The 24759-nt window shown below is 40.4% G+C and overlaps 1 protein-coding gene across 2 annotated transcripts in view; it reads right to left on the reverse strand.

Annotated features, from left to right (window-relative positions):
- The window catches only part of LOC133610381 (zinc finger MIZ domain-containing protein 1-like), a 251894-nt gene extending 238698 nt beyond the window's left edge, over positions 1-13196 (reverse strand). Inside the window, exon 1 of one of the 2 annotated variants that reach the window (XM_061966581.2) lies at positions 13053-13196. The gene's annotated coding sequence lies outside the window, so the exon portion shown is untranslated. Of the gene's footprint in view, positions 1-12986 lie in introns of both variants that reach the window. The other variant, XM_061966582.2, reaches the window with a different exon arrangement.
- Between the last annotated feature and the right edge of the window lie 11563 nt (positions 13197-24759).

Here is a 24759-nt window from a genome sequence, read left to right on the forward strand (position 1 = left end):
GGCGCACTGTCGAGTTTTGAGAAGATGAAAGGATTTTTAAGTGCGCCTTATAGTCCGAAAAATACGGTAATTAAAGAGGAACATTATCACCAGACCTATGTAAGCGTCAATATATACCTTGATGTTGCAGAAAAAAGACCATATATTTTTTAACCGATTTCCGAACTCTAAATGGGTGAATTTTGGCGAATTAAACGCCTTTCTAATATTCGCTCTCGGAGCGATGACGTCACAATGTGACGTCGCATCGGGAAGCAATCCGCCATTTTCTCAAACACCGAGTCAAATCAGCTCTGTTATTTTCCGTTTTTTCGACTGTTTTCCGTACCTTGGAGACATCATGCCTCGTCGGTGTGTTGTCGGAGGGTGTAACAACACGAACAGGGACGGATTCAAGTTGCACCAGTGGCCCAAAGATGCGAAAGTGGCAGGAAATTGGACGTTTGTTCCGCAAACTTTACCGACGAAAGCTATGCTACGACAGAGATGGCAAGAATGTGTGGATATCCTGCGACACTCAAAGCAGATGCATTTCCAACGATAAAGTCAAAGAAATCTGCCGCCAGACCCCCATTGAATCTGCCGGAGTGTGTGAGCAATTCAGGGACAAAGGACCTCGCTAGCACGGCAAGCCATGGCGGCAGTTTGTTCCCGCAGACGAGCGAGCTAAACCCCCTGGATGTCTTGGCTCACACCGTCCCGAAGGTGATCAAGAGAAGAATATCAACCCTAGCTTCCCTGGCCTGCTGACATGAGGGTATGTCTACAGAATATATTAATTGATGAAAATTGGGCTGTCTGCACTCACAAAGTGCATGTTGTTGACAAATGTATTTCATATGCTGTAAACCTAGTTCATAGTTGTTAGTTTCCTTTAATGCCAAACAAACACATACCAATCGTTGGTTAGAAGGCGATCGCCGAATTCGTCCTCGCTTTCTCCCGTGTCGCTGGCTGTCGTGTCGTTTTCGTCGGTTTCGCTTGCATACGGTTCAAACCGATATGGCTCAATAGCTTCAGTTTCTTCTTCAATTTCGTTTTCGCTACCTGCCTCCACACTACAACCATCCGTTTCAATACATTCGTAATCTGTTGAATCGCTTAAGCCCCTGAAATCCGAGTCTGAATCCGAGCTAATGTCGCTATAGCTTGCTGTTCTTTCCGCCATGTTTGTTTGTGTTGGCTTCACTATGTGACGTCACAGGAAAATGGACGGGTGGGTAAAATCAGGCACTTTGAAGCTTTTTTTTAGGGATATTGCGTGATGGGTAAAATTTTGAAAAAAACTTCGAAAAATATAATAAGCCACTGGGAACTGATTTTTAATGGTTTTAACAATTCTGAAATTGTGATAATGTTCCCCTTTAATCAATGAATCAGCTATTATTCTTGGAAGGAGAGATACAGCCATGATGTGACACAACTCACAAATTAGGTGAATGTTTAACAGAGTGTCATGCTGGTTTAGTCTACAGCACTTTGTGCACAACACTTTGTACAATAACAACTGTTATCACCGCCACGACCCAAAATAAGCAGCGAGCGGTTGCACGCTCTAACGTGATTAAATGATGTGTGGTATGGCGACACTCCCGGCACGTCTCCCTGCCGCCGCCGCGGATACCCATTCCCTGAGCGCTGTTGTCAAAATAGAAGCCTCGTATTAACAGTCAACAGTCAGGGCGACAGAGTCTGACCGTCCATCGTAAAAGGCCTCAGCGCATGGCAGCTCCTGCAGGCGCACAAATCATTGCACACAGAACCAAGATGTACTCACACATGCAAGATGTATCGGGAGATAAATCACCGTCAAGAAGACACACTTTCCCCGGCTGTGTGGATTTATTCAGACGCTGACATTTTTTTTTTTGCAGTGAAATCTTGAAAAATCTGACAATAAACCCTTGGAGGAGCTTGCAGGGAAGGGAAATGACACACTCGTCATGACGGGCGACGCCGAGGGGTCGACCGGCGCCCCGTCACGAACGTTAGCGACCACCTGTTCGACGTATCAAGCCACGTCGCGGGTTTAGTGGCAGGGAAACGGCAAAAAATGAATTTTCCCCCCGGAGTGTGTCAAAGTTGAACTTGACAAATTGTTATTTTGCACCACTTCACTCCCAAGGCGCCCACCATTGACTTTACACACTGGATCAGTTGGTTGTGTGTCAAAAATGTAGCATCAACTTGACTCATTGACACTTTATCCCATTTTTTTTTTTAAGTTGAGTGGTTCAAAAAGTGACTGACATACGACCCAATTTGAATTTGAGTGACTGTCAATTTTGCAACTTTACACACTGATCAAATTAAAATGCACTAACAAGTTGTTTGAATGGGCTAAACATGTGTCATGAACTTGGCATACCGTATTTTTCGGAGTATAAGTCGCTCCGGCTGAAAATGCATAACAAAGAAGGAAAAAAAACATATATAAGTCGCACTGGAGTATAAGTCGCATTTTTGGGGGAAATTTATTTGATAAAACCCAACACCAAGAATAGACATTTGAAAGGCTATTTAAAATAAATAAAGAATAGTGAACAACAGGCTGAATAAGTGTACGTTATATGACGCATAAATAACCAACTGAGAACGTGCCTGGTATGTTAACGCAGTGTTTTTCAACCTTTTTTGAGCCAAGGCACATTTTTTTCATTAAAAAAATACGGAGGCACACCACCAGCAGAAAAGGTTAAAAAATTAAACTCCACCAGGTTGTTGTGCCTTATTTTGAGTTTGTTGTTGTTTCCTGTGTGTATTGCTTTAGTTCCTGTCTTGCCCTGTTATTTTGGTGACTCTTCCTGTTTTGTTGGTGTTCTCCTGTAGCAGTTTCACGCCTTCCTTTGAGTGCTATTGCCCGCCCCTGCTTTGTTTTCGCAATCAAGAGTATTTAAGTTGTGCGTACGCTATCCTTCTTTGAGGGGACATTGTTGATTGTCATGTCATGTACGGGATGTGCTTTGTGGACGCCGTCTTTGCTCTACACGCTGTAAGTTTTTGCTGTCGTCCAGCATTCTGTTGTTGTTGACTTTGTAGCCAGTTCAGTTTTACTTTTGTTTTACACAGCCATCCCTATGCTTCAGTGTCTTTTCCTAGCGGGACTTGCCTTTTGTTGATTTTTGGTTTAAGCGTTACATACCTTTTTACCTGCACACTGTCTCCCGCTGTGCTCTGCCTATTGGGATCACGACAAACCATTCTCGACGCGTTCCGACTTCTACAAAGCAATGAACTACCTGCTGCCACCTACTGATATGGAGTATTACATGGTTACCCTGCCAAGCTCTACACAGCACAGGCACTAGACAACGGCACATTATTATGATTATTGATTTGCAAAAAATATTTTTTGGACCAATTAGGTGAAGTTGCATAATTTCCCACGGCACACCAGACAATATATCACGGCACACTAGTGTGCCGCGGCACAGTGGTTGAATATCACTGTCTTAACGTAACATATTATGGTAAGAGTCATTCAAATAACTATTACATATAGAACATGCTATACGTTTACCAAACAATCTGTCACTCCTAATCGCTAAATCCCATGAAATCTTATACGTCTAGTCTCTTACGTGAATGAGCTAAATAATATTATTTGATATTTTACGGTAATGTGTTAATAATTTCAAACATAAGTCGCCCCTGAGTATGAGTCGCACCCCCGGCCAAACAAAGAAAAAAACTGCGACTTATAGTCCGAAAAATACGGTTATTGCTATTTTTCCAACACTATATATCCTCTTAAGGCCCAAGGTGTTTGTTTACATGCTTTTTTTTATTTCTCTTTGCTACTTGGGCTTATTGGACCCTAAATAGACTAAAAACTAAGAATTATCTTTTGGTATGATGTACTTAGTCCATAAGTAACAAACGTGTACTTCATGTTTAGTAACATGCTAATTCTTATTTTTACACTTTTTTCCCCCCAAATTCCATTGTATGTTATACTCTTCTGACACCACCAGATAGCAGTATCAGTGTCCACATATGCGGCCAAAAGACCCCAATTCAGTAGTGTACACAATTTTGGAAATAAGAGCTAAAAGGTGCTGTCCATGCATGTGGCCACTAAGCCTTTAGAGGTTTTAAAGTGTCCCAAATTCCTTAATTTTAGTAACTTTTAGGGGGTGTCAAAATTTTTTTATTCACATCCGAAATCAGGATATTACCATAAATTCGAGCCGCTACTTTTTTCCTACGCCTTGAATCCTGCGGCTAATTTACGAATTTTTCTTTGCTGACGGCAATAATAAAATAACAATGAAATGGTGTTTAATTTTTTGTGCTATGGCGCCATCTTTTGGACAAATTTGTTCCCTGCAGGTGCTGCAATGTCCTTCTATTTATATATAGTGCCTTTTTTTCTGTCTTCTAGCCACCCATAGCGTTTCTACTGGTACGGATTCTTCATTCATCACTCCAAGCAACGTCTGTAAGTTTTCAGGTATAACTAAAACTGTTTGGACTTACTAAACGACCTGTGTGTGATGTCTGTAGGAGTTTAGTTTAGTTTAGTTTATTAAGGATCCCCATTAGTCTACACTGCAGTGGAGACTATTCTTCCTGGGGTCCAGGCAAAAAACATCACACAACCACAAAAAAAAAGATTACAATGCAGTACAACATGATCAAATAATAAAATGTTGTAATACAAAAATAGCAACAACAAAGAACCAAAAAAAAACAAAAAAACATAACTTCGAGTTTACATAATAATGTTCATACCAAAGATAAAAAGAGCAATATAAAAAAATATATATATATTTTTGCAAAAATAAAACAAATAACCAATGGCCTAAAATATACACATTAGTGTACCAAAGACAAACAATAAGTGACAAAAAAGTACCATCCATCCATTTTCTACTGCTTGTCCCATAATCAATAAAATAGTCATTAATCAATAAAACCAGTCATGACATTAGGTACAATCTAGAATAATCTCTTTGTGTGTTTTCATGTATATTTGCACTTGCCGTCGTAATGTGATGACACGGGCATCGTTAGCATTAGCTAATATGATAACACATTTACGACTGTCTTTGTTAGTATTATAAACTTACAACGCCATTCTTTTTGTATTGTTTCAGTCTTAGAAATTCCCCCGTAAACTCACCGTGGAGTTATTGAGTCTGTTTAGCTGGTTGGAGAGCTATCTTAAAAAATAGCATCAAAAAGCACTAACAAGTTGTTTGAATGGGCTAAACATGTGTCATGAACTTGACGTAATTGTTATTTTTCACCACTTTAAAGTGTCCCAAATTCCTCAGTTTAAATGTTAGTAACTTTTAGGGGCTGTCGAAAAAAATCGATTCACATCTGAAATCAGGATTCGGATTATTGTAAATTCCGGACTACGAGCCGCTACTCGTCTTATAAAATGGAGCGGCTGATTCACGGATTTTTCTTTGCTGACGGCAATAATAAAATAACAATGAAATGGTGTTTTATTTTTTGTGCTATGGTGCCATCTTTTGGACAAATTTGTTCACTGCAGGTGCTGCAATGTCCTTCTATTTATATATAGTGCTTTTTTTTTGTCTGTCTTCTAGCCGTCCATAGCGTTTCTACTCGTACGGATTCTTCATTCATCACTCCAAGCAACGTCTGTAAGTTTTAAGGTATAACTAAAACTGTTTATACCTACTAAACCTCCTATGTGTGATGTCTGTAGGAATGTTTTCATGCATATTTGTACGTGCTATCGTAATGTGATGACACGAGCATCGTTAGCATTAGCTATTATGCTAACATTTACGAGTGTCTAAGTTGATATAATAATGTAACTGCATCATTAAGCCTACATGAACTCCATGGTGTTCAGGGATGAATAGTCTCTCCTATTGCTTTTGTACTATGTTTTCAGCTATAGTTACATTGATCATTAGTAATGCAGCAGCCTAGTTTTGAATGGCAGGGTCCCTGCTATCACATGTTGATAAAAATATAACATTTACATAATAAAAATCAACGACAGGCTTCCCAAATGCTGTAATAAAGTAAGCATGATGAGTTGACTTGAAACTGTTTAATGTTGCACTTTTTATATGTAGAAGAGAAGTTTTGTCATTTTATTTAATCTGAGCAACAACTTGAGGCAGTTTAATGTTGATTAACGTGGGCAGAATTATTATAGTGTTCCCAATGTTAAAAGGATTAAGCCATTGTTTACAAATTTGGTAAATAAATAACCAAAACATTTATATTTTGTTGTTTTCTTACTGTACTGAAAATGAACCGAACCGTGACCTCTAAACCGAGGTACGTACCGAACCGACATTTTTGTGTACCGTTACACCCCTAATATATATATATATACATATATATATATATATATGGTTTTTTTTTTTTACAGCCGAACGACAAAACATTGACTTTTAGGGGTGTCGAAAAAATCTATTCACGTCCGAATTGCGATTGAAAGAGAAAAAGAGATCAAATCTATTTATCGCCCAGATCTACAAATAATCAGCAATAAGGACTACATTTAATGGACAGGCCAAAAGTTTGGACACACCTTCTCATTCACAACACAACTGATGGTCCCAACCCCATTGATAAAACAAGAAATTATACTAATCAACCCTGATAAGGCACACCTGTGAAGGCACACCATTTCAGGTGACTGCCTCTTGAAGCTCATCCAGAGAATGCAAAGCAGTAATCAGAGAATAGAATAGAATATAAAACATGTTTTCAGTTATTTCACATTTTTTTGTTAAGTACATAACTCCACATGTGTTCATTCATAGTTGTGATGCCGTCAGGGACAATCTACAATGTAAATAGTCATGAAAATAAAGAAAACGCATTGAATGTGAAGGTGTGTCCAAACTTTTGGCCTGTACTGTATTCATCACAATAAAAAGTGTAGTGTATTGCATCACAAACTTAAATAATTTGTACTTTTTTCTCTTTCACATGCCCATTATTGACAAAAATAGTCCAATACAACCAATCGTTGCTTTTAAACATTAATGACAATAAAAAATATTAAGCTGTTGCCTGTATCTTTAAAAAGTGTCAGTACTGTCAATATTGTCATTTCACCACTAATCATTAACTTGATCATTTCATCACACTGACACATTTGTAGCAGGAAGTCAGGTGAAAGCAGGCCCAAAATGACGCATAAATGTTCTGTTCTTGCCTTGGACATGGTTTCGACAGCCAATCGGGGTTTTGGGAAAAGTTATTTAAAAAATCATGAGATAGTCCCTTCAGAAAAGGGAACAAGATGTTAAAACCACCAAAAAATGCAGATTAAGGTGGTTGCTGTGCTGAACCTGTGAAATTGAACCTTTGTAATGTTGTGACATGAGCAGCTGGAGGGGAATGAACCAGAAGTCTACCGCTAATCATTTCCTTTTGCCACAATCATATTAATAATAAGCATAAATCAGTTGCTTGTATGGTCTACTCAAAGCGGCAGCAATTGATTCATTTATTTTTCTCTCTCTAATTAATTGCTCAATTAAATGGTTTTACACATTTTGCAACGGAGATTGAGGATTCTCACACATGCCGCAGACCCGATAATCAATCAAACAAGTCAATTAGCAGCTGAAACTGCCGTCTGCAGGATTTCTAACAGCTAAACTTGGCACCTGAAGGCAACATCATCCTTATATTGAAATGTAATCAGCCGGAAAACAAAACGTTCCAGGCTATTCTGGAACGAGCCGCACCAGGCGTAATGTCCTGACAGAGTACTCGAACTTCCTTTGACACACTTTTTTTTTTGTTGGATCCAGCACCACACTGCAGACGCGTGATTCATCCCAGGAGACGGGAACCTACACAAACCTCACACAGGCTCAGACCGCGGAGTTTTTTGTTTTTTTTCGCGGCGCTCCCAGCGTCATTTTAAGGACGACTCACGAGAATGACAACATTAAAACAGGCTGTTAAGCCGAATGCAAGGTCGGTATAAAAGCAGAGCTCTAAAATCCACTTTTTTGGCATGTTACAGCCTTATTCCAAAATGGGAAAAAAAAATTGTTGTCCTCAAAATTCTACAGACAATACCCTATAATGACAATGTGAAAAACATTTTTTTTTTTAATTTTGCAGTTTTACTAAACATAAAAAAATGAACTATCAAATATACATATGTATTCAAAGCCTTTTGCTCAATACTTTGTTGAAACACCTTCTTTTTGAGTACGATGCCACAAGCTTGGCACGTCTCTCTTTGGGCAGTTTCAGTCATTCCTCTTTGCAGCACCTCTCAAGCTCCATCAGGTTGGATGGGACCGTTGGTTTTCATCCAGGATGTCTCTATACATTGCTGTATTCATCTTAGTCTAGTCAGGGAGGTGACCAAGAACCCAATGGTCACTCTGTCAGACCTACAGCATTCCTCTCTGGAGAGAGGAGAACTTTCCAGAAGGACAACAATCTCTGCAGCAAACCACCAATCAGGCCTGCATGGTGGAGTGGCCAGACGGAAGCCATTTCTTAGTAAAAAGTTGGCCAAAATGGACCTGAAAGACTCTCAGACCATGAGAAACAAAATTCTCTCACCAGGCCAATACCATCCCTACAGTGAAGCATGGTGGTGGCAGCATCATGCTGCGGGGGATGGTATTCAGCAGCAGGAACAGGGAGACTAGTCAGGATAGAGGGAAAGAAGAATGCAGAAATGTACGGAGACATCCTGGATGAAAACCAACACTTCTAATCCCACCTGATGGCACTTGGGAGGTGTGGCAAAGACGAATGGGCAAGCTTGTGGCATCATATTAAAAAAAATAGAAAATATAATTTCTGACATAAGTGCATCAACAAAGATAATTAATTAAATAATTAAGCACCTGTGATTTTTTTATTTTATTTCTAATGCATTTGTAAAAATAAAAATAAAAACATTTTCACGTTGTCATTATGGGGTATTGTCTGTAGAATTTTGAGGACAAAAATGAATGTATTTATAATTATATTAGTATATTATTATTTGTTTTGGAATAAGGCTGTAAATAACAAAATGTGGAAAAAGTGAAGCGCTGCGAATACTTTTCACATGCACTTTACCTCGGAAATGATACAACAATACGCAAAAAGGTCAACAATTGGACACCCTAAATCAGGGCGATTCAACAGGCGGCCCGGGGGTCAAAACTGGCCCGGAAATGACACCATATCAGCACTCCGAGTTCCAAACTTCGGAGACAAACATTTTTTGTAGCAAATTTTTAAAAACACTAGTGTTCCTGTTGTATAAAATAACTTGGACCACTGTAAACACAGATCCCTGCATTGACATTTTAACCTTGCTCGCAACACAGCAATGGGGTCTAAATTGTTGATTTACATAACTGAGGCGTTCCACAGAGCACCTCTTTAAGTCCTCTACTTTTTGGCAATTTTTTTATTTTGCAATGTAATTTATGCAACTAAGGTGCTGCCTTGGCTTGTTTACTTCAGATTTAGTCATTTGTGAAACTTCTTTAGTTATACTAGTGGTGTTCCACAAGGTCCTCTCTTTTCATCATTTGAGGTTATTCAACTGTTGGCCAGTGACTTCCTTTAAAAAAAACTTGGAAGACTCACATTTTTGCAACAAAAACACTAGAGGGGCTCTCATAGAGATGATCTTTGACCAGCTTTTCTGCAGAAAGGACCTTAAAAACAGCAGAGCGCTCCTATAACTCTGACAAAATAAATAGACCCAAATCAAATGTCTACTGGCGACGCTGGTTCTCTGGAGTACACAAAATAAGAATAATAGAGAAGGGATCTTCAGCTTTCTGGAGCTGTGGCCTCCAAAACAATAGCCAGCAATAATAGTTGGAAAATTTGGAACTAAAAAGTGAAAAAAAGATCCCACAAATCAAATCGCCATCGCAAGACATCTGCCCAATATCGAGAGACTTCAGCTCAGGTTCAAACAAAAAATCAAACAACTCCACAAGCTTTCCCTTTGGATTTTTGCTGTAATTTGACCATTTTTGATGATATTAGTGACGCAGACCGGTAGCCAAATGTCTGTCCAGGCTGCTCAGTACAATATGGCTGAATTAGCCAACAATTTTACAATAATCATAAGGAATACAGTAGAATACATAAGTCGACAATTTCACGACAATATGTAAATAATAATAATAATTAAGCCCTGCAGGCACATGCCTGCAGAAGGAACGCTGAAAATTGTCACACATGTCTGCCCAGTACAATATGGTTGAATAAGCCAACAATTTTACAATAATCGTAAGGAATACAGTAGAATACGTAAGTCGACAATTTGACGACGATATGTAAATATTAATAATAATTATGCCCTGCAGGCACATGCCTCCAGAAGGAACGCTGAAAATTGTCACACATGTCTGCCCAGTACAATATGGCTGAATAAGCCAACAATTTTTCAATAATCGTAAGGATTACAGTAGAATAGGTAAGTCGACAATTTGACGACAATATGTAAATAATAATAATAATGCATTGCAGGCACATGTCTGCAGAAGGAACGCTGAAAAATGTCACACATGTCTGCCCAGTACAATATGGCTGAATAAGCCAACAATTTTACAATAATCGTAAGGAATACAGTAGAATACGTAAGTCGACAATTTGACGACAATATGTAAATATTGATAATAATAATTATGCCTTTCAGGCACATGCCTGCAGAAGGAACGCTGAAAATTGTTACACATGTCTGCCCAGGCTGCTCAGTACAATATAGCTGAATAAGCCAACAATTTTACAATAATCGTAAGGAATCCAGTAGAATACGCAAGTCCACAATTTGACGACGATATGTAAATAATAATAATAATTATGCCCTGCAGGCACATGCCTGCAGAAGGAACACTGAAAATTGTCACACATGTCTGCCCAGTACAATATGGCTGAATAAACCAACAATTTTTCAATAATCGTAAGGAATACAGTAAAATAGGTAAGTCGACAATTTGACGACAATATGTAAATAATAATAATAATGCATTGCAGGCACATGCCTGCAGAAGGAACGCTGAAAATTGTCACACGTGTCTTCCCAAGCTACTCAGTACAATATGGCTGAATAAGCCAACAATTTTACAATAATCGTAAGGAATACAGTAGAATATGTACAGTAGGTCGACAATTTGACGACAATATGTAAATAATAATAATAATTAAGCCCTGCAGGCACATGCCTCCAGAAGGAACACTGAAAATTGTCACACGTCTGCCCAGTACAATATGGCTGAATAAACCAACAATTTTTCAATAATCGTAAGGAATACAGTAGGATAGGTAAGTCGACAGTTTGACGACAATATGTAAATAATAATAATAATGCATTGCAGGCACATGCCTGCAGAAGGAACGCTGAAAATTGTTACACATGTCTGCCCAGGCTGCTCAGTACAATATGGCTGAATAAGCTAACAATTTTACAATAATTGTAAGGAATACAGTAGAATACGCAAGTCGACAATTTGACGACGATATGTAAATAATAATAATATTAAGCCCTGCAGGCACATGCCTCCAGAAGGAACACTGAAAATTGTCTGCCCAGGCTGCTCAGTACAATATGGCTTCAGCGACAAGACGTAAACCAATGATGCACATGCATGTCACCAGAAGAAATGTCCAAAATGTTACCATTCTGTCTATGCAGGCTGCTCAGTACAAAAGAAAGATGGCTAAATAAGTTAACAACACATATTGATAACAATAAGCCCCGACACCGCATATTTTTTGGTTGGCTTATGCATATTATTGTTTGCTACACGCATCTCCGTGCAGGCTGCTCAGTACAATATGGCTTCAACAACAATAAAAAATAATGCCTCTTCCTGGACAGTTAAAGACGCGCTTAAAACATTATATGGTAACCACAGTTTGACCCCAGGACAGACTTTTTCCATCATTTCCTGATGTGTTTTCTTATGGCGCTAGGCTACCAGAATGTTAATGAACAGTCCCCCGACCAGACGGGCACACGTGCTGCGTTGCAGATCTGCTCGTCAATGTGCCTTTTGTTGGGACTTGCGGGTGTTTCCACATCCAACACTCGAATAGAAGAAGGTCGACCCCGGTGGGGTCCGCTCCCGCCGTCCACTCAGGAGCCCACAACCTCGGGGGCCCTCCCAAGAAGGCTTGAGGGGGAGAAAACCCCCTTTTCTGTGTGACACCATCCTCTCATGTATTATCATAATGACGCCGCTGCAAGTTGAACTGTGTAATGAAAGCGGGTCTGGAGGGGGGGTCCAGGTGCAAACATCAGAAGGGGCGGCAACCACTGGGTGACATGACACATGTGTAAACAAGCATTGTATACATCACCACCCCCTCTTATCACAACAGGCTGTGGATGCAGCATCATAACAAATCTCTGCAGGGGTGTCTGCAGATGTTTGTAACCTGCAGAAAAGGGACTTGAAAGCAGTGCCAGTTGCACACACCTTTTCTACCTTAAGCATGCTTGACACATGCTCAGCTCTGCACCACCTTATTGACACAGCAATAACACTAAGAAATCACCTTATAATGCACAGAAATGTAGCATCAGCCGAACTAATGCATGCTCTCCTCTCTATGTGACGCCAAGTTGTGATATAAACATTAATATACAAAGATTGTGCGCTGCAGTGACAAATATTGATGTTTTTTTCCCGGTCCAGGTATGCATCACAATTCGAAAAGAAACAATATGGAAGATGTGCTTAGTGGAGGTTAAAAGGGTGCCCGGGAGATGATGCACGCACGGCGGCGTGATTCATTCTGCACGCCGGATGAAAGCCCGGAGCTCAAACGCCACAGTACCCGAGAAAATGCCCTCCTCCCCGGGGCAGCGATCAGCTCCGACCCCGCTGGTAAGCGAGCGCCGTTTTAACGTGTACAATTTTTTTTTTTTTTTTAAACACCTCCAGCTCAGAACCGTTTCTTGCCGGTTCCGAGCGGTCACTCCGTCTATTGTTGGAGGTCGGAAACAATCCGAGCCCAAGTCTGGAGGACAAAACAAGACAAAAAAACCTCACCGAGACCAGCCAGCGTCTCCGCCGCCTCGATGGTCGCGACCGACGGTTAAGTTCGCGGCTACTCACCGGCTTGGGGGGAGAAGCGGAGAAAGTCCTCGCTAATTGTCGCCTCTTGTTGTTTTTAAATATGGTTCCCCGCGAACGGCTCAACGTCAGCGGGCGAGTATAGTGGATAGACTCCGGCGGAGCGCAGTAAGTTGAAGTGTCAAATTACATCGGCTATTCTATTACAGACTGGGACTCTAGCGCCGCGGCTGCACGGAAAACCTGGCCCGGCTCAGGGGGCTCCTCGAGCGGATAGGCAACCCGGAGTGGAGCCGGACTGGCTCCTGGAGCTCGTTTGGAATCCCGCGTTTAAGTGTGCCCTCTCTTTAGTGCACATGAAAATGGTATGTTTTTATGGTATACTATTTATGTTGTCGTTTTATCTATTTATATTTATTTTCTATATTTACTAATACTGTACTCTACATAGTTTTGGCTAGCTGGTTAGCTAGCTAGCTAATTTAGTTAAATTAGATTAGATCAATCAATCAAAGTATATTTATATAGCCCTAAATCACAAGTGTCTCAAAGGGCTGCACAAGCCACAACGACATATACGCTCAATTACGCTTGCACCTCCTGGTACCCTAGCACCTCCAAAACGTGTGGACAATGCTGAAGAAAAAAGTCCATGTCAGAAAACCAACAAATTTGGCTGAACTGCACCAATTTTGTCAAGAGGAGTGGTCAAAAATTAGACCAGAAGCTTGCCAGAAGCTTGTGGATGGCTACCAAAAGCGCCTTATTGCAGTGAAACTTGCCAAGGGAAATATAACCAAATATTAACATTGCTTTACATCACCTCCTGGTACCTTAGCACCTCCAAATCCCTCAAATCTAGACTCCAAACATCCCAGAACAAGCTAGTCAGGTTACTTTTAGACCTCCACCCCAGATCACACCTCACTCCAACCCACTTCTCCAAAGTGGGCTGGCTCAGGGTGGAGGACAGAGTAAAACAACTTGCACTGAGCGTAGTCTATAAAATCTGCTACACCTCCCTGATACCGAAGTACATGTCAAACTACTTCCATAACGTAAATGACCGCCATAACCACAACACCAGGGGGAGCTCTACTAACCACGTTAAACCCAGATTCCGATCTAACAAAGGTCTTAACTCACTCTCCTTCTATGCCACATCAATATGGAATGCACTACCAACAGGTGTAAAAGAAAGTGTATCTCTATCCTCCTTCAAAACCGCATTTAAACAACACCTCCAGGCAACTTCAACCCTTGACTAAAACCCTCCCCCCTCCACATCCCACCTCCCCGGATTGTAAATAACCAAATGTAAATAATCTAATGTATTTCTAATGTATATACTTGTTCTTATGCTATCCGAACTCCCTATGTTCTCTGCTCGCTGTACATATCCTACCAAGTCAGACCTACACTGTTTCAATGTCCATTTCTCTGATGATGCAATTGTTGACTGAAGTGCTGTTATCAGCCAAACCCTCCTCAACCATAATGTAAATAATTCAATGGATTAACTTGTGTGATGACTGTATTATACTGATACTATATAATTGTACCATGAATTGATTTACGTGGACCCCGACTTAAACAAGTTGAAAAACTTATTCGGGTGTTACCATTTAGTGGTCAATTGTACGGAATATGTACTGAACTGTGAAATCTACTAATAAAAGTTTCAATCAATCAATCAATCAATCAATCCCACCCACATCAGGGCAAAGAAAAACTCAACCCAATGGGATACAATGAGAACCCTTGGAGGGGACCGCAGATGTAGGAACCCGACCCTGGGCGATCGGTGCAATTGACGTCGAGTGGATCTAGTTAATAGTCAATCAATCAATCAAAGTTTACTTATATAGCCCTAAATCACAAGTGTCTCAAAGGGCTGCACAAGCCACAACGACATCCTCGGCTCAGATCCCACATCAGGGCAAGAAAAAACTCAACCCGATGGGATGACAATGAGAAACCTTGGAGGGGACCGCAGATGTAGGGACCCCACCCTGTAGGAGGACAAACACGACACAAACCTTCCTAATTGTTAGAAAGCTAACTGTTTGATATGTTTGTGTTTATGCTTTTCTGATGAAAGTATTTGGCGAGAGCCGTTTTGTCCTACTAATTTCAGCGGCCCTTGAACTCACCGTTGTGTGGACTGTGACGCAACAGTTTATTTACATGTACAACTTTCTCCGACGCTGCCACAGAAAGATGTTTTATGCCACTCCTTCTTTGTTACATTTTGTCCACCAAACGTTTTACACTGTGCGTGAATACACAAAGGTGAGCTTTGTTGATATTGTTGACTTGTTATGGAATGCTAATCAGGCATATTTACATCATGTGTTGCCATCATTATAACACTTATGTTAGTCTTGACATTTTTTGCGGCTCCAGACAGATTACTTTTTTGTATTTGTGGTCCAATATGGCTCTTTCAACGTTTTGGGTTGCCGACCCCTGGTATAGGCGTAATATGATCAAACTTTCTTGTTCTCGTCAAAAGTCTAGCAACCGCATTTTGTACCAACTGTAATCTTTTAATGCTAGACATAGGCAGGAGGCCCGAAAATAATACGCTACAGTAATCGAGACTACTTCATTTACCGTTTGGTTCACATAATTTACTGAATATGTGATAGATTATATGTCATTCACTCACATTAGATTAGATTAGTTTACTGTAGATTGAATTTTGGTATTAGTATTTTTTTAATTTACATTTTATATATACAGGTGAAACTCAAAAAATGTGAATGTCGTGCAAAGGTTCGTCTGTAACAGCAAAAGTATAAATAAAAGTACAAATAAAATGCAATAACAAAGGAAGAATAATAAGGACAATGAAAATACTATTAATTGAATATGTTAGACACAAGCAGAATTGTTGCATATTGTCTAGTTTAAAAATGTACTTGTCTGTAGTGTGTGTATTATACACTAGGCAAGAGTGATTAGTGGTGAATAATTAGCTGTCCATTTATCTCAAAACAAAAGGTCATTCAAATGTAATTGATACTGACCCGAATAAAATGAAGTGTTTTTCCCCGGGGAAACAGTTGGTTCTTTTCATACTCAGGTTCAAGGAGTTTATACACGCAAACCAACAGAGTGTTGCCAGGCATACATTTTTCTTTACTGTAATCCTAATCCTGACTCTGCAGTCCATGGTTGTAAAATAGTAAATATTGTAGAATATAAAAAATAAGCAACATATTTAACTCAGCAGATGTAATTTTGTTTTGGTTTATCGGAGTTTTGTCACATAAGTCATGAAAGCTGTCATATATATATATATATATATATATATATATATATGTATATATATAAATATATATATATATATATATATATATACATACATATATATATATACATAAATATATATATACATATATATATACAGGCGGATCGGTGCGGCGTCTTCAGTAATGCGGACGCTGTATCGATCCGTTGTGGTGAAGAAGGAGCTGAGCCGGAAGGCAAAGCTCTCAATTTACCGGTCGATCTACGTTCCCATCCTCACCAATGGTCATGAGCTTTGGGTTATGACCGAAAGGACAAGATCACGGGTACAAGCGGCCGAAATGAGTTTCCTCCGCCGGGTGGCGGGGCTCTCCCTTAGAGATAGGGTGAGAAGCTCTGTCATCCGGGGGGAGCTCAAAGTAAAGCCGCTGCTCCTCCACATCGAGAGGAGCCAGATGAGGTGGTTCGGGCATCTGGTCAGGATGCCACCCGAGCGCCTCCCTAAGGAGGTGTTTAGGGCATGTCCGACCGGTAGGAGGCCACGGGGAAGACCCAGGACACGTTGGGAAGACTATGTCTCCCGGCTGGCCTGGGAACGCCTCGGGATCCCCCGGGAGGAGCTGGATGAAGTGGCTGGGGAGAGGGAAGTCTGGGCTTCCCTGCTTAGGCTGCTGCCCCCGCGACCCGACCTCGGATAAGCGGAAGAAGATGGATGGATGGATGGATATATATATATATATATATATATATATATATATATATATATATATATATATATATATACTGTACCACAGAACTTTCCTTCAGAAGATCTTATCTTTGTCCATGGGATGTCAGATGAAACAAAAATTGAGCTGTTTGGCCACAATAACAGCAATATGTTTGGGGAAGAAAAGGTGAGGCCTTTAATTCCAGGAACACCATACCTACCGTCAAGCATGGTGGTGGTAGTATTATGCTCTGGGCCTGTTTTGATGCCAATGGAACTGGTGCTTTACAGAGAGTAAATGGGACAATGAAAAAAGAGGATCACCTCCAAATTATTCAGGACAACCTAAAATCCTCAGCCCAGAGGTTGGGTCTTGGGCGCAGTTGGGTGTTCCAACAGAACAATGACCCCAAACACACGTCAAAAGTGGTAAAGGAATGGCTAAATCAGGCTAGAATTAAGGTTTTAGCATGGCCTTCCCAAAGTCCAGACTTAAACGTGTGGACAATGCTGAAGAAACAAGTCCATGTCAGAAAACCAACAAATTTAGCTGAACTGCACCAATTTTGTCAAGAGGAGTGGTCAAAAATTCAACCAGAAGCTTGTGGATGGCTACCAAAAGCGCCTTATTGCAGTGAATCTTGCCAAGGGACATGTAAACAAATATTAACATTGCTGTATGTATACTTTTGACCCAGCAGACTTGGTCACATTTTCAGTAGACCCATAATAAATTCATAAAAGAACCAAACTTCATGAATGTTTTTTGTGACCAACGAGTATGTGCTCCAATCACTCTATCACAAAAAAATAAGAGTTGTAGAAATTATTGTAAACTCAAGACAGCCATGACATTATGTTCTTTACAAGTGTATGTAAACTTTTGACCACGACTGTATTTATATATATATATATATATATATATATATATATATATATATATATATATATATATATATATATATATATATATATATATATATATATATATATGTGGGTGTATATATGCATATATACTGTATGTATGCATATGTATATATACATATATATATATATATATATATATATATATATATATATATATATATATATATATATATATATATATATATATATATATATATATATATATATATATGTGGGTGTATATATGCATATATATGTATGCATATATATATATATATATATATATATATATATATATATATATATGTGGGTGTATATATGCATATATGTATATATGTATGCATATATATATATATATATATATATATATATATATATATACATATGTATATATATATATATATATATATATATATATATATATATATATATATATATATATATATATATATATATATATATATAGTTAACAATTAACAATGCATCTGTCGATGATCGAAAAAGGGCAAAACAGTTCTCTTGGCATCCGTGCTTACAAAGCTGCTGTACACATTTTAGCCGTCCAAAGTAAAGCATGTATTTCCAAAAGTTTTGTATTTTTATTAATTTTCAGCTGAAGTTATTATTGTTGTGCATGGTATCTACTGATCAGTAACAATAAATAAACATATCCTCAATGCAAAGCACATATCTCTAATTGTTGTCATTGGTCGTTTATATACTGGAGAGACATATTTTTTAGTGGACATTGTCATTTACTCAGCCAACTTTATGTTGGATATTGTTAGAATTTTTTGACATTTACCGGTAGATAAGATTTTGTGAGTGTTCTGACTGGCGAACCGTGATCTTTGCTTTTTTTGATACATTTTTCAGGAAATGTCCCCAAAAAACATTCCTCTCATCGACTACAAACAAACTTGACTTCCCGCTTACGGCGTTTTTACACGCCACCACGGATCCTGGGAGATGTAGTTTAACATCAGACCCGGCCAATGCTAAAGCGCCAGAAAAAAACTACGCATCAAGTTTTTGTTTGAAACCGTCACACATCATGGCATTATTGTGAAGACTTTCAAATACCGGGGTATTTACCGTACAGTAAATACTGTTACCGCCCCGAGTTTGAACCTATAAGTGATGGATTTCGTTACTTTGTGCTATCTTGCTCACATGCTAACTGTTAGCAATTTCCAAAGGTAGAATCTTGCATGGCATGGATTAAAATCACCATCGAACTGCCGTAGCGTGTATTTTGGTCCAAGGTACAGTCATGGATTTCTTTGCTTAGTGTTATCGCGCTAGCATGCTAACTGTTAGCATTTTAGCCAAATTAACGGTATAAGGCCGTTAGCATGTTATAAATGATGCAAACCTTTCTAGGGCCCAAATGTTCCACTCATTCGGGACTCACAGGCTTTTTTTTCTCATGTCACACTTTCTGTTCCCACAATTCCTACTGCTTCCACATTTCTCAAGATGCAAACATCGCCAGCAGTCGTTGCACATTTCAACAGCCTTTCAGCGTTCAAAAAGTCCAAAACCAAAACGTGACAAATTCCCCCCGTTACTTGTCCATTAGCAATTTTATCTGACTTGCAAAGAAATTACCGCATTTTCAGGACCATAGGGCGCACCGGATTATTATTATTATTATAAGGCGCACTGCCGATGAGCGGGTCTAGTCAGGTCTATTTTCATACAAAAGGCGCACCGGATTATAGGGCGCATTAAAGGAGTCATATTATTAAAAAAAAAATTCTAAATGTAAAACACTTCCTTGTGGTCTACATAACATGTAATGGTGGTTCTTTGGTCAAAATGTTGCATAGATTATGTTTTACAGATCATCTTCAAGCCGCTTTCTGACAGTGGGTTCAGGATGCACCGTTTTGTGGGCGGTCTTATTTACGTGGCTCACCTTCGGCAACGTCTTCTCCCCGTCATCTTTGTTGTAGCGGTGTAGCGTGCAAGGACGGGAGTGGAAGAAGTGTCAAAAGATGGAGATAATGACATTCAGACTTTACTTAACTTGTGTGATGACTGTATTATGCTGATAGTATATATTTGTACCACGAATTGATTAACGTGGACCCCGACTTAAACAAGTTGAAAAACTTATTTGGGTGTTACCATTTAGTGGTCAATTGTACGGAATATGTACTGTACTGTGCAATCTACTAATAAAAAGTTAAATCAATCAATCAATCACTTAAATCAATAACGGAGCAGCATCTACTCATCTGTGGCTCACTAGTGCAACAACAACACCGGAAATGTGTCTTGTAAAAAACCGTCAGACCGGAATTCTCTAATAACTAAAGTTCCTTGGCTGAATAATGTAAACTCACTACACCGGTATGTTTTAGCGCTTTCACGGCGAGTTTACTGACAGATATAAGTAAGAACTTTACACTACTTTATATTAGAAATGGCAACAGCGGAGGATGAATGTCCCATAACAAGGAGATCAATCTTCAATCATCCATCCATCCATCCATCCATCTTCTTCCGCTTATCCGAGGTCGGGTCGCGGGGGCAGCAGCCTAAGCAGGGAAGCCCAGACTTCCCTCTCCCCAGCCACTTCGTCCAGCTCTTCCTGTGGGACCCCGAGGCGTTCCCAGGCCAGCCGGGAGACATAGTCTTCCCAACGTGTCCTGGGTCTTCCCCGCGGCCTCCTACCGGTCGGACGTGCCCTAAATACCTCCCTAGGGAGGCGTTCGGGTGGCATCCTGACCAGATGCCCGAACCACCTCATCTGGCTCCTCTCGATGTGGAGGAGCAGCGGCTTTACTTTGAGCTCCTCCCGGATGGCAGAGCTTCTCACCCTATCTCTAAGGGAGAGCCCCGCCACCCGGCGGAGGAAACTCATTTCAGCCGCTTGTACCCGTGATCTTGTCCTTTCAGTCATAACCCAATCTTCAATCAATCAATCTTTATTTATATAGCCCTAAATCACAAGTGTCTCAAAGGGCTGCACAAGCCACAACGACATCCTCGGTACAAAGCCCACATAAGGGCAAGGAAAAACTCACCCCAGTGGGACGTCGATGTGAATGACTATGAGAAACCTTGGAGAGGACCGCATATGTGGGTAACCCCCCCCCTCTAGGGGAGACCGAAAGCAATGGATGTCGAGTGGGTCTGACATAATATTGTGAGAGTCCAGTCCATAGTGGATCCAACATAATAGTAAGAGTCCAGTCCATAGAGGGGCCAGCAGGACACCATCCCGAGCGGAGACGGGTCAGCAGCGCAGAGATGTTCTCAGCCGATGCACAGGCGAGCGGTCCACCCCGGGTCCCGACTCTGGACAGCCAGCACTTCATCCATGGCCACCGGACCTGTGCCCCCCCCCCCCCCCCCCCCCTCAAGGAAAAGGGGAGCAGAGGAGAAAAGAAAAGAAACGGCAGATCAACTGGTCTAACAGGGGGGCTATTTAAAGGCTAGAGTATACAAATGAGTTTTAAGATGGGACTTAAATGCTTCTACTGAGGTAGCATCTCTAATTGTTACCGGGAGGGCATTCCATAGTACTGGAACCCGAATAGAAAACGCTCTATAGCCCGCAGACTTTTTTTGGGCTCTGGGAATCACTAATAAGCCGGAGTTCTTTGAACGCAAATTTCTTGCCGGGACATATGGTACAATGCAATCGACAAGATAGGACGGAGCTAGACCGTGTAGTATTTTATACGTAAGTAGTAAAACCTTAAAGTCACATCTTAAGTGCACAGGAAGCCAGTGCAGGTGAGCCAGTATAGGCGTAATATGATCAAACTTTCTTGTTCTTGTCAAAAGTCTAGCGGCCGCATTTTGTACCAACTGTAATCTTTTAATGCTAGACATAGGGAGACCCGAAAATAATACGTTACAGTAGTCGAGACGAGACGTAACGACCGCATGAATAATGATCTCAGCGTCGCTAGTGGATAAAATAGAACAAATTTTAGCGATATTGCGGAGATGAAAGAAGGCCGTTTTAGTAACACTCTTAATGTGTGACTCAAAGGAGAGAGTTGGGTCGAAAATAATACCCAGATTCTTTACTGATTCGCCTTGTGTAATTGTTTGGTTGTCAAATGTTAAGGTGGTATTATTAAATAAATGTCGGTGTTTAGCAGGACCGATAATCAGCATTTCCGTTTTCTTGGCGTTGAGTTGCAAGAAGTTAGCGGACATCCATTGTTTAATTTCATTAAGACACGCCTCCAGCTGACTACAATCCGGCGTGTTGGTCAGCTTTAGGGGCATGTAGAGTTGGGTGTCATCAGCATAACAATGAAAGCTAATACCGTATTTGCGTATGATGTCGCCTAGCGGCAGCATGTAATTACTAAAGAGTGCAGGGCCAAGAACCGAACCCTGAGGAACTCCGCACGTTACCTTAACATAGTCCGAGGTCACATTATTATGGGAGACGCATTGCATTCTGTCAGTAAGATAAGAGTTGAACCACGACAAAGCTAAGTCTGACATACCAATACGTGTTTTGATACGCTCTAATAAAATATTATGATCGACGGTATCGAAAGCAGCGCTAAGATCAAGAAGCAGCAACATAGATGACGCATCAGAATCCATCGTAAGCAGTAGATCATTAGTCATTTTTGCGAGGGCTGTCTCCGTAGAGTGATTTGCCCTGAAACCGGATTGAAAAGGTTCACAGAGATTGTTAGACACTAAGTGTTCATTTAGCTGCTGTGCGACAATTGTTTCGAGGATTTTCGAAATAAAGGGAAGGTGGGACACCGGTCGGTAGTTTACCATGAGGTCAGGATCAAGGTTAGGTCTTTTGTGCAGAGGATGAATACCCGCTTTCTTGAATGCTAGGGGAAGAGTGCCAGAGGAAAGTGATAAATTTATAATATTTAGCACTGATGGACTTAATAATACAAAAAGCTCCTTGATAAGTTTCCCAGGAAGTGGGTCAAGTAAACATGTTGTTTGTTTTATCCCACTTACACGCTGTAATAGTTCCTCTAATGTTATTTCATCAAAAAGAGAGAGACTATTTTGTATTGCAGTATCCGTCGTAGATACAGTTGTATCTGTGTTCATAGAACCCAGTTGTAGCTGGGATGCGTTGTCTTTAATCTCCTTTCTAATGAGTTCAATTTTCTTATTAAAGAAATTCATAAAGTCATCTGCCGAGTGGGTGGAGCTATTGGGAGGAGTCCCTTGTTGGGTTAGCGATGCTACTGTACTAAACAAAAATTTAGGGTCGTTTTTGTTGAGGCGGATGAGATTTGAGTAATATTTAGCTTTAGCTAAGGTAAGCATGCGTTTATACAATATTAAACTATCACTCCATGCTTGATGGAAAACCTCAAGCTTGGTCGCGTGCCATTTGCGTTCCAACTTTCTACATGATAATTTATGAGCTCTGGTTTCTTCTGTAAACCATGGGGTGCGCCTTTTAGGGGCCCTTTTTTGTTTTAGCGGTGCTATACTATCAATGGTTTTGCGCAGGGCATTGTCAAAGTTGTTAGTGAGGTTATCAATAGAGCCGACATAATTTGGGAATGGTGCCATTACCGAAGGCAGTAGGTCAGCAAGAGTCATCGTTGTGGCAGCATTAATGTTGCGGCTGCTATAGCAGTTATTATTATTATTAGTTTGTTGACAATGAGTCAGAACTTCGAATTTTATAAGGTAATGATCGGACATTACTTTAGTATACGGGAGTACCATAACTTTGGAGGTGGTGACACCCCTGACCAGCACTAGATCTATCGTATTGCCGTTGCGATGCGTAGGTTCATTTATTATTTGTGTAAGACCACAGCTATCAATTATAGTCTGGAGCGCCACACACTGAGGGTCCGATGGGGTATTCATATGATAGAGAAAAAGATCAAGCTTATCGACTACGGTGTCAGCACGGACTACAAAGACGGACGCGCGCAAATTTTCAGAAATTATGCAGATCCCAAATACAGATCAGCAGATAACAGAAGGTAAGAAAAGTTGCTTTTGCATAATATTGAGAAACAAAACGCCCGATAATATGTCTTACCTTCACACACCATAATAATACACGTATGTTGTACAATCCATCAAGCGGTGCGGCTTCATGGCTTACCAAAGTCGTACTAAAACATTTTGATACATTTTTGAGCGCCGTGTGTAATGTTCTGTATTTTCAATGGAACACATACAATTTTGGTGTTGTTTACTTGAGTCATATTGCAGTCTACACATATCTCTTATGTGTGACTGCCATCTACTGGTCACACTTATCATTTCACCATGTACCAAATATAAAATAGCTTCGAGGTCGGTAAGCACAACCAAAATGTGTCCGTACATTAGGCGCACCGGCTTATAAGGCGCACTGTCGAGTTGTAAGAAAATGAAAGGATTTTAAGTGCGCCTTATAGTCCGAAAAATACGGTAATTCCACTTCCCCTAATTCCAATTCGACATCATTTTGGAGAATGAGCTGAATTGAAATTCCAAATAGGGAATTTTGCACAATGTCAATTCATGGATCATACATCAAGAAAAAAAAAACAGGTGTAGTATCTGCGACTGGGAGATACATGGTTTTCATGTATGTGTATCATAAACAAACACATGGTTATACGGTGAAAACCATGTACGGTATCTCCTCACGTTTCTTATGACACGGTGTTTTTTTACATCTGCCTAAATATCAAGCGACAGGACACGCAGTTGCATCATACTTCACAGATAACCCCTCCCGTCTGTCACGGCCCACGCCAGCCAGCCTCCATGTTTTGCGGGTGGCCGCTCTCTGATGGAAAGCACTGAATAACAAAGACATGTTTGAGAGCAGCACAGACATCAGGAGCAGTAGAGGCACTGGGCGCTGACGTCAAGGAGCCATGACTGTGCCAAGCAGCATCATGCACA

The sequence above is a fragment of the Nerophis lumbriciformis genome, linkage group LG11 (genome assembly GCF_033978685.3).
Source record: "Nerophis lumbriciformis linkage group LG11, RoL_Nlum_v2.1, whole genome shotgun sequence".
In the NCBI taxonomy this organism is placed as follows: Eukaryota; Metazoa; Chordata; class Actinopteri; order Syngnathiformes; family Syngnathidae; genus Nerophis; species Nerophis lumbriciformis.